Source organism: Chenopodium album, chromosome 24 (assembly GCF_948465745.1).
Source record: "Chenopodium album chromosome 24, dcCheAlbu1.1, whole genome shotgun sequence".
Taxonomy (NCBI): Eukaryota; Viridiplantae; Streptophyta; class Magnoliopsida; order Caryophyllales; family Amaranthaceae; genus Chenopodium; species Chenopodium album.
This window is the reverse complement of record NC_137857.1, coordinates 26,374,638-26,387,330: the sequence shown is the minus strand read 5'-3', so window position 1 is coordinate 26,387,330 and position 12,693 is coordinate 26,374,638.

The window sequence follows — 12,693 nt, the reverse complement described above, 5'->3', positions numbered from 1 at the left end:
CGAATATTTGAGCCAAGAGTTTGATGACCATCTGAAAGAACATGGAATACTTTTAGAGTTGACACCTCCGGGAACTCCTCAGTGGAATGGAGTATCTGAAAGGAGGAATCGAACCCTGTTAGACATGGTCCAATCGACTATGGGTCTTAGTGAACTTCCAATCTCTTTCTGGGGACATGCACTTTTAACTGCGGCACTCACACTGAATCGTGCTCCGTCAAAAGCAGTGGAAAAGACTCCATATGAATTATGGACTAATAAACCGCCAAGGTTGTCTTTTCTCAAGATTTCGGGATGCGAAGCATATGTCAAGAAACTCCTTTCTGACAAACTTCATCCAAAATCTGATAAGGTTTACTTTTTGGGTTATCTAAAAGAAACCAAAGGGTATTACTTCTACAACAAATCCGAGAACAAAGTGTTTATTGCTTGTGATGGTGTCTTTTTGGAGAAGGAGCATCTCTCCAAAATGACAAGTGGGAGGAAAATCAAACTCGACGAAGTTCGAGAGGACGAGCAACAAGGACAAGTTGACAATCAAAGTGCTTACCAAGCAGCTGTTGACGTTGGTCAAAGTCAAAATATGCAAAGTCAAATTGACAATGCAAATGCTCAGTCCATTACCCTACGTAGGTCGACTCGGCCAAGATCTCAACCTGACAGATATCTCGGAGTTGTATTAACCGAAGATCAGGACATCCTAGTAGTGGATGGAGATGAGTCGACAACCTACAAGCAAGCTATGACGAGCCCCGACTCTGCAAAATGGCAAGAGGCCATGAAATCCGAAATGGACTCCATGTTTGAAAATTAAGTATGGGACTTGGTTGATTTACCCGCAGGTTACACACCTATCAGATGTAAATGGATTTTCAAGATGAAAACCGACAAAGATGGAAATGTATTTATTTACAAAGCAAGGCTGGTAGCAAAAGGTTACAGGAAAATTCACAGCGTTGATTATGATGAAACCTTTTCTCCAGTTGCTATGCTTAAGTCCGTTCGAATTCTTCTAGCGATTGCTGCATATTACAATTATGAAATATGGCAGATGGACGTCAAAACCGCCTTCCTCAATGGGATTTTGGAAGAAACTATTTATATGACACAGTCTGAAGGTTTTGTCGACCAGAATAATCCTAAGAAGGTATGCAAGCTTAAGAAGTCCATTTATGGATTAATGCAAGCAAGCAGAAGTTGGAATCTGTGATTTGATGAAGCCATCAATAAGGTTGGTTTTATCAAGAATCCAGATGAGTCTTGTGTCTACAAGAAGGTAAGTGGGAGTGACATCGCCTTCCTAGTCTTATATGTCGATGACATTTTGCTCATTGGAAATAGCATTCCATTACTAGAGTCTGTAAAGGCTTGGCTAGGGAAATGTTTTTCAATGAAAGACTTGGGAGAGGCTCAGTACATATTAGGCATCAAGATCTATAGGGATAGATCAAAAAGGATGATTGGAATGAGTCAGAGTACTTACATCGATAAGGTACTAGCTCGATTCCAAATGGAAGGAGCTAAGAGAGGGCACCTACCCATGTCACATGGCATAACCTTAAGCAAGAAGCAGTGTCCAAAGACACCTGATGAGCGAGAAAGGATGAGTCGAATTCCGTATGCTTCGCTTATTGGATCGATCATGTATGCCATGATATGTACTAGGCCGGATGTATCGTATGCCTTGAGTGCTACGAACCGATTCCAATTAGACCCAGGAGAGGCGCATTGGACTGCGGCCAAGAATATTCTAAAGTACCTGAAAAGGAACAAGGATAAATTCCTGGTCTATGGTGGTAAAGATGAATTGGTTGTTGAGGGATATACCGACGCAAGCTTCCAGACAGACATAGACAACTTCAAGCCACAATCAGGATACATATTCTGTCTCAATGGAGGAGCGTTTAGTTGGAAGAGTGCAAAGCAAAGCACAACCGCTAAGCCGAGTACTTGGCAGCATCTGAGGCAGCCAAGGAGGCAGTTTGGATTCGCAAGTTCATTGATGAACTTGTTGTTGTACCCTCGATCAAGGGTCCAATAGACCTCTATTGTGACAACAATGGTGCTATTGCTCAGGCTAGAGAGCCACGAGAACATCAGAAGGTCAAACATGTCCAGAGGCGATTTCATATGATTCGGGAATGGAAGTCAGAAGGTGAAATCAGAATTTGCAAAGTTGAAACGGATGACAATGTAACCGATCCACTAACTAAACCTCTGTCTCAAGTGAAGCACAACAAATACATTGAGGCAATGGGAATCAAGCATGTTGCGAACTGGCTTTGAATTCCATAGTGTTTTAATCAAATTTTGAACAATGTTGATGTAAAGCACCATGATGAACCATTCAGTTTTGGAGTAACTAAAATTTTCATGCAATTTAAATCACTCCGTTTCTATTTAATTGTGGTTTAGAATTATATAATGAGTCCATTCGATTTTAATAAATATTCAAAATAGGGTATCAAGTCAATGGCTTAGATAAAGAAACACCTATTAAGTGAACATTGAATATGTTAATCGAAAATTATCCCTAATCAAGGTCATATTTTGTGGACGAATGATGACCATCAGTGTCTAGTGTGTAGTGTGATTTGTAGCACCGTTTCTTGTGCTATGAGGATACAAATCATTTGCACAGGTATTGGTTTAGATACATACTGGATCGACCTATGAGGATACTTTAAGAGATTTAAATATCGTCATAAGTATTTTCTCATTATTACTATCGGAACTCTTTTCCTTTGACCATGAGTAGTGGGAGATCTCTTATTTGAGTACTGGTCCGCTTTGGTATCTGCCAAACGTCTGCCGTAATTGGGGATTATAAAGACAGATATCAGGTGGGTGAGTCCTCTTAGTAAGAGAAGCTACATTACAAGACTGGAAATGTCCCCCTACTAACAATAGGGAACATGTCTTGTTGTTTACAAGGCCTCTCGAAGAGCGAGACTGTGAAAAATGCATGGCCGTGCTCAGATGGATTTTAGAAATCATCTGCTTATTGACAGTCAAACTCGGATTTCGAGAAACACTTCTGGACGTAACAGAGATGACTAGTAATCTTACTCCGTAGTTCATGAACAGACATAGGATAAGGGTTATACACTAAATGCACACTTGTCCAAAAGGACAAGTGGGAGATTGAAAGGAATGGTGTCCTTCGAACAAGTGTATTATTCTGATAGCGGGTTCAGAATTATTAGAAAGCTAATATATTCAGTAAGGTTAAGTGATCGGAATGCCTAGGTGGAGGCCGCTTCCGATCAGTAATATTAATATAATTAATATTACAGCTTAATCTTGAATGAACCCTTTGGGTCACACCCAAGCAAATATATGCAAACCAACTCGACGAATTAATTCGGAAGAAATTAATTCGTCGCCCGAGTGTTAAATATTTAGACGTCGGTAATTCGAGCTTAGAGCAATGGAACCGATCGTCGGAAGTCGAGTCAAAATAACAAAAGACGAGACGCGCAAATAATAATAAATCGACCATATTCCCAAAATACCCCTAGCATCGGAGTGCCCCGAGCATCCGAACGCTAGGGGCAAAAATGTCCTAGCAAAGGTGGCTAGCAAGCACCAAGCCGAGCCATGGCTGGCTGGTGCGTGCTAGTGCATCGTGCTAGCAGCCGCGGCTAGGCACAACAGCAGCCGCACCGCGCCACAGCCGCAGCCGCACCACGCGCCAGCAGCAGCAGCAGCAGCCGGATGTGGGCTGGGCTCGGGCCGGGCTCGGGCTTGGCTCGAGCCTTAGGGCCGTGGATTAAGGGGAAGCATGGAAAATGGGAGTAAGTGAGTGAGGACATGTGGCACAAGGAGAGTATTGAGTGGGGAGCAAGTATGGTCCCCTACTCTCTATGTGGTCCTCACCAACCCATCTCACATGGTAATGCCACTTGTAGATTTATTATTAGTTTGCAATTTTAATTTAATCTAGCTTTAAATTAATTTGTGGAATTTCATGATCCCACATTGATGGGATAGAAATTCCCACTCATACTTTCCTCTATAAATACCAACCTTGGGATTTGGAGTAAAGTGCTTGAGTGGGAGTTAAAAAGAGCATTCCATAATTTTTGGGAAAACTCTTAAACTCATATAACACTCGAGTTTTGGTCGGACCTTGCTAACCCCAAGGTAGTAGACCTTAAAGTTGTGTTCGCCCTTTTGTGGGTGGATGCCGTCGGAGGCGCGGCGCTTGACATACTCGTAGCTTTCAAGTAAGAGCCCCGGTTTTTGGGCGAAGCTCGTTTCGAGGGTAAGATTCATTATCTTATCTTTGTGATTATTTATTTATGCTTTATGGTTTTAATTATTGCGAGTGGTTCCTCGGGTGGGGTTGTTTCCGCGGTGAGTCGGACTCACCAAACCCCAACAAGAAGGAGCCGTACGATATCCATTATCTCGATGATGACGACGTAAGGGCTTTGATAAGGGATCCTTTGAAACCGTGGCCTGATTGTCACCATGGCCTCCAGATGATCAAGGAGGATGGAACCATGCATCCGGCTTACCTTCCCAACTATTATGACATGTACGGTATTATCTCAGATCCCTCCGTTTTTAATTCAAAGCTTCAGTCTTTTGATTATTCTGAAATGGAGACTGTGTCTAAGGTTGTTCCACCCATATGGAAAAAGATTGTTGACCCTTTACCTGTTGTGAATTTGAAATGTCCAATTTATCGCCTGAGAAAACCGAATCCCACTAAGTTAAAAATAGGTTTTGGTAGTGATGCACTTGTTGTTTACCATGTCCATGGAATGTTTACCACTGTCAACTTTGCCATTGTCACTAACCACCTTGTTGATGAGGCCCCTGTGTCTAGATTTTATGGTACGAGGTTAACACCAACAATTGAAAAAGCTTGTCCCTCCATGCCCATAGGAACTCCAATAGTCGTATGGAATGTTAGGGATGTGTCTAGACCATCTTTCATGCAAAATTTCCAAGCATTGGTTGAGAAACACGAACCCGGAGTTATAATACTCCTTGAGACACGAGCAACCATGAAGAATTGGACACGTCTCTTCAAAAAATTCATGAATTGCAATTTTGAAGAGGTTTGTCTCCCAGGAGGAGGGCTAGCATCGGGTATTGTTGTTTTGTGGGATACAAATTTGGTCGACTGTGAGACAATGTTCAATTGTGGGGGAAATTGCGAGTTGCTTGCTGTGGGTTAGGTCAAGGTAAGTGTGAGCCATTTCATTTAGTTAATTAATTGTATATATTAGTTGCAATTGCATTCATGAATTGTAATACCAACCCTTATGTACTGCAGGTGAAGGATGAAGGTGGGGCTGGCTCGTCGGGAAATGCTGTTGAAGGCTCGGCTGGAACGGATGAGGAGGCGGAGTAGAGCTCGGGTTGCGAGGGGCTAAGCTATGAAATGCTGATTATGTCGTCATGTTTAATTTAGTAGTTCGTATGAACAATGTTTTTATTTTAATGTTACGAACAATTATTAATTTGGGTTGTAATCTTTTAATCGACTCGTATGTGTTGTTGAACAATTTGTATGTCAACAATATCCGTATTTTGTGGATTTAATTATGTTTAATTTAAATTATGTTTTAAGTTGTGTGAATTATATTTAATATTGTTAAATTATGTATATTTTACGAAAATCAAATTAGATTTACAATGTGATTATAAAAAAGATTGTAAATTACTATACACCCACCCTAAACCACAACACCCAAACACAAAAACCTAAGTGCAAGTAATATGGCAAAGTCATATAGTAAAAGCGGAAATTAAGGGTGTGGTACTTATGATGTGAGAGACAAATCGCGAGCGCTATTTGTAGTCGACTAGTAATAAATAATAAAAAGAATTGCAAGTAACTAGAACTAATTAGAAGTAACTTAAATCAAAGGGGCCAAATGCCGGAAGGCTAAAAAATATAATGAAAACTCAAAATATAGATTTAACCACATTATATCATTGACCCTAAACTAAGACACTATTCAATGTTTAAAATAGACAATAGGTTAATAAAACAAGTTCATATGTGAATACTACTACTACAGCCCAATCCAAAAGCCCAAATACTAATTAGACAAACTATTCAACTAAAATCTCCTCATCATACTACAACACTACTACAACAAATTCAAAGTCCAAATAATAATTCAAAAGTATGTAAGTATTTAAGTACTACTACAGCAATCGAATTGCCCAGTTCATCATACTAGGACAGTCAACCCCAATGAACCCCAATACGCCGGATGAGCTCATCATCCGCATACATAGCATCCAGATCTTGTTGGCACTCACCATTAGCCGTACACAATACTCCAACTTCTCCTATAGCTTGTTAGTTCAATTGATTCCCAACCGCGACTTCACTAAACTAAAAATACAAAAAGGCATCAAATCAAAGGTCATAATTATTCATAACAGAAGTTTTGAAGTGATTCAATAGACCAGCACTTATACCTGTTGTTGTCCCAAGCTGTGATCAAAGTCTATATGCCTTGCAACAGCTTCTTCAGTCAACTGTACACTTTCAACTTGTTCCTTTTTCTTAGCTCTATCTTTTTGACGTTGCTTTTTTTCATAGTATTTCCTCCTTCCCTCCTTTTGTCTACACACTTCTTCAAAAGTGGTCATTAACCTTGAAGCTCTAACACAACCAGGACCCCTATTTGAAGGGGGATCCTTAATGCCAACTCCAAGACCAGTTTGCTGTGATTCATCCGCAATTGTAAGATCAAGGCCATCATTTCCCGCACCACCATAACCCCCTATGACGCTCCTACCAACAGAAGGAGTGGCGAAGGCAGTAGGGCATACAATTGCCATGTCTCTGCTCTGGGGTGTTTTATCTGTCATGGCTTCCCCAACACTGCTCGAGGGAAGTGCAGGTTTCACAATCTCCTTAATCTTCAGCTCTAATTCTTGTAAGCCTGCAATGACCATGGCAAAATCTTCATCCTTCTCACTTGCAAGATATGAAATGGCCTCAAATACAAAGTTCATCTTGTCAAAACGAACTACATCCGTAGTCTTAGATATGTCATGGTACGCAACTTTGACTCTAGTATGCTTGCGGTATATATCTTTACGCCACCTATCCAAGATGTACTTCTGTGGGATGTTTGGCACTTGCTGTATTTCTAGAGCATTAATGCAATGCCTGCAAAGAATCCCATTGCATTCGAACATCTTGCATTCACATTCCACTTCCTCACTAATAGCATTGTACAAAACCCGGTAAACTCGCCACCTTGCCACATGCTTTTTTTTTTTTCAAATTCATTCCAAACATATATTCTGTCTTTAATTAGGTGCTCATAGCAGCCATCCCCAAGATGTTGCAAGCTACTAGAATTACAATACATCATTCTCTTACACTCTCGTTGCACCTCCATGAATTTTACATCTGTGTACACATTCCTGTACGTCTCTTCAATCTTGAAATCTGTTATTAGTCCCCGAATATACAAAGACGAATTACCATCTGCCAACCTCTCTCCTTCCCTCCGATGCTCCATAGCCCTCACATATTTTTCAGCAAAGTCACGTAGTCCGGTATTTCTGTCAAAAAATTCATCAAAAAAATTATGAATACTTTCTGATCTTTAGGTGGTCTTCATTCCAGCCCAAAACATGTGCTTCATGGCCGCTGGTATCCACATTTCCCACTCTGAATACAAAACAACAAGCCACAAGTTACTCTCCAAGTTATAGGTGGCTATAAACTCCTTCCACCTCAACTCAAATTCTTCCATACTCAAACTATCATAAATGATATTTTTTAGCACCTCTTTGAAATCTGAATACTCCTTACACTTCCCTAACTTAGAACCAAATTTGTCAGTGATATGCCAAAGACACCATCTATGCCTAGTTTGCGGCATAACAGCCTTCAACGCTTTTCGCATGGCTGGGTCTTGATTTGTCAGAATAGCCATGGGAGGAGTTCCCCGACTGCATCTAACCAGGTTGAAAACACCCACCTAACATATCAAATTAAACATTACACATAAGTAACATATATTATCAAACATATGCAATAGATCAAGCAACTCCATATAAACCAAATCTGATTAATGAATGAATATTAGCAAATACATGCAAATAGCCAGATAATTGAATCAGTATGTGCAATGCCTCCTCAACCACCACCCGTGACTATGGTGTACAGCAGAAGACTATGGTGTACAGTAGAAGACAGAAGAGGCAGCAACATACCAACAACAACAACTTACCAGCACCAGATGCAAGAGAGGCACAAAATCCGTTAGAAAGCACAGGGGACAAGATGCTTTTACCATTTGTTTGTAATAGACTAAAGTAGTTAAATGACAAGATGGTAGTACTTGTAGTAACTAAGGCTTGATTGCCATTTTGATGCTTGCATTGTTAGTATAAGTAGTATTGGTCTATCATTGGAGAGATTATTCAGAAAATTGTATGCAAACACTAGGAGAGTTATGGCCTCAAGCCATATTATCATTCGCAAGCTATAAGCTTATTAATCAAATACTCAACCTTACTGCCTATTTTTGTGTGATCTACGCTAGTCCGTTGCACTATGGTAAATGAATCACAGCAGGACATATATTTGCAAAGGTAAATATATAAACACCATAACAGCAGCAGGACTTTTAAAGAAAACAACAGCAGGACATATATTTGCAAAGGTAAATGATTCAAAAATTTATAACTCACTTGAAGGTTTCAGTGGTTTCCCGCGATATTAGTGCACAACCAAGCAATGTAGTTTGCCCATTATGGTTAACACCAACAAAATTGGCAAACGGTAAATCATATTTATTTGTGAGGAAGGTTGTATCGAAACACACGACGTCCCCAAAATCATCAAAAGCAGCCCGACTCCTAGGGTCTACCCATAAAACATCCTGCAGAACCCCATTCTGATCCAACCGTTGCATGTGATAAAAATTCTTATTGTTGTTTTGCATCATTTTAAAATAACTCATCATTGCATTGGCATCCCCATCTTTGAATTTCAATTTCTTCTCCCTAGCCCTCAAATTGTGCAAGTCCCTCTTAGTAAATGGCATATTTTCTAAGCCATTCCTCTCGGCAGCAATCATATTATGCATTGTTGAAGTGCTAATACTGACATCATCACCAAATTGAAGCCTACGCTTGACATATGGCACTTTCTCCAACTCATCCAACATGTACTTTGGCACAAACATTGCTTTAGATGGGGTGGGATTAAGGTTAGTATGCTGCAAAACAACATTCTTCAGCTCCCATCTTCCATTTGCCAATAGCCCTACATACACCTTTACACCACAACTGCATATTTTCGACTTTTTGGTTGCCACAGGTTCACCTTTTAAGTCCTTTGACACTCTCTTTCCACCAACCCTCCTTCTAGAATCTGGTTTACCAGCACAGTCACATTTCCAGGTTGTGGCTCGTTTTACCTTCACTCCTTGTACCTACTTATAAGCACTTTGAGCAACCACTACCCCAAATCCTTCTTGCTTCCCATATGCATTGTAAAAAACATCAGCTTCTTGCCATGAATAAAAAATCATGCCAACCTCAGGGGGATCCACCCTAACACAGTCCATGTTAAACATGTTCTGAACATCAGCAATCTCCTCCTTTTCATCTGGAGTGCAATACCCTCCAGAGTCACCAGTCCCCTCTGCAATAATCTCATCCATTTGTCGATCACACTCCAGTATCTCATCCATTAATTCATCATACTCCACCATCTCCTCCAGTTGTTGAACTTAATCACCATATTCATCCATAATGACATTTACACCTATATACAATTTTATCCAAAAACAAACAATTTACACCTATTTATAATTACCATATTTACAATTTTATTCAAACAAACTATAATCCACAAAAAAAAATTATTAAAAAAATCTACTTATTAATTCATCAAACAAGCAATGACACGTGTTATCTCCTGGTGTGTCCTTTGTTTTTTTTTTATTAAAAAAATCTACTTATTAATTAAGTAAGCAAATCATTCAAAATATATATATATTTTTACATATTCCATATTAATGTTGTAATTATTAGTATATTAATGTAAAAATATTTCACAAATCTTTCTAAAAAAAGGTTTGTCAACTATAAACCAAAAATTATATACTTTAAATATTTTTTTGTACTTGTTTTACAACAAGAAAAAAGATTGCTCGATTTTTTTTGTCTACCTTTATTTATTTGTGCATTGGAAGCGACAATTAAAAAATACAAATATAAAAATTAACCTATCACATACTTTTATTATCCCTCGACGAATTATTTATAATTATATTAATTTTCAATCAATAATCTATAACTACAGATCACCGTGCATGGCACGGGATCTAATTAACCTAGTGTGTGTGTGTGTGTGTGTGTGTGTATATATATATATATATATATATATATATATATATATATATATATATATATATATATATATATATATATAATGACATTATAATTTCTATACTTGATGTGTATGTTTTATCAAATTTTATTTGTTGGATATTCAAACAAAAATTAGACTTACCGCGCAAGGCACGGGTCTTAAGCTAGTAAAAATAAATATACACACCACTTTGATGTGAATTCTAATCAATAAGTATGTTATTTTGTTATTAACATATGTTATGTTGTTATTAACATATATATATGTAAGAAATTATTATTGTATAAGATATCATACTATAATTGATTTAATTTTTTTAACAGGACACACCATGAGATGACACGTGTCATTGCTGGTGTGTCTTTTAGTATTTAGTTATTGATTGATTGATTGGTTATTGGTTATTGATTGATTATTGATTATTGATGTTGACTCATGTATAGGGATGGCAACGGGTCGGATCTGGACCGGGTTCTAATGGACCGGATCTAGATCTACTTTTGTATCAAGGATCCAGATCCGACCCGAATTCGTTGGGTTTGGAAAATGGAGACCCGGATCCAGATCCGACGGGTCCAACGGATCTAGGTCTGGATACGGGTAGTTTTAAACTTTTGATACCTTTTCCTTATCTCTCCCTTATATTGCTTTGAGGCCCTGACTGGTAAATCTTCTCTAACTAGGTTAAGTCTCGTGCCATGCATGGTAACTTTTAGTAATTGGTTTTATATTAACAGTACGTTTAATTATACAATATAAATTTGTCTAAAATATTATGATGAGTTTATGAAAGAGTATACATGTTAGCCAATATATTTTTTAATTTCTTTTTTGCTCATTTTTAACCCTTAAAATAAGAAGAAAAAATCTATTAAATAAGCAAAAAAATTACCTTGGCTACACCTATACACCTACCTCTATCACCAGGGTATATTTAAAAGGTGATCGATGATGGTGGAATTTGAAACTACGCATTTGTTAAAATGCATATTTTTTCATATATATTTTATTTCACTAAAGAATTGCATTAGTATCATTTTTGTAGCGTTGGACATTACACCATGTATGTTTTTTTTTTTTGAAAGAAGTCCTAAAGGAGACTAAATTTCATTAATAAAAGCCATACGACATCTACAATTGACAGTTAACGATAATGAAAACGAATTTAACAAAATCAAACAAGAATTAATCGGGGAAGAGCTGAGAATCCAAATACATAAATATAACAATTCGGCACATTCTCGATTCGTTGTCTCATACAACTTTTTGAATGGATCCGTCGTCGCTTCGCAATTTTGTGAGAAAGTTAATTCTTGTGCTGATTCTGTAACCCGAATCCGAGCCATAATCAATAGTAGCCCCGCACAACCAGAAACCAAATCAAACAAAAATAAAACCTTGTCTTTCGAAGGAGTCCGAAAAACCTTGTCTTTCGAAGGATATCGAAAAATCCTTGTCTTTCGAAGGAGATAAACCCTTTCTTTCGAGGGAGATATTATTGTAACCTAAGAAAAAAAACTTAAAGAAAATAAAGATTGGGGCTTTCCACCGGTGAAATCCGATGGAAGCCCCTTCAAAATTGACAATGGAGGCTAGAGTTTAGGAGAGAGAAGAGAGAAAGGAGGCTAGGGTTTAATTTTTTCAGTAGGTTTACACCATGTATGTTTTAAATTATGAGAAGAATGTGACTTTTTTTTAATTTTTTTTGTTGCTTAAATTTATAGTAGTTATTTTTTTTAATTTTTTTGTGGAAGAATACCTCAAATCTTTCATTTTAAATAATTTTTAATATTTGATATTCAAACTACTAAGCTTCTAATATATAATTAAATAAAAATAATAAAAAAATAGAATTCTTGTAATATATGACACAAATTCTATATATAAAAAAAAATCTTATTGTATCATACTTATGTTTATATAGTTGAGAATATATTATAGAAATATACATCAAATCTTTTATAATTTTATATAAATATAAATTTTCTACGCCGTATCTTTTTTATGTAATGTATAAGATTTGTTTCCATAATAATTTTTCTTTTTTAAAAAAATAAAAAAAAAACTAAGGACACACCAGAACATGACACGTGTCATTGCTGGTGTGTCTTTTAGTATATAGTTATTGAAGTTTCAATCACGATTTTTCATTTGCTTTTCCTCTAATGTCTAACTCCTTAGCTTGATGGCACATCTTCTTTCGAGGTTCCACCGTGCTTGATTAAACATGGAGCTTACGCTTCCAATGCTTATATGACTTGTGCTGGTAATTTATTTCTCTTTCTCCTAGGTTGAAAATTTGTGATTTATTTCTT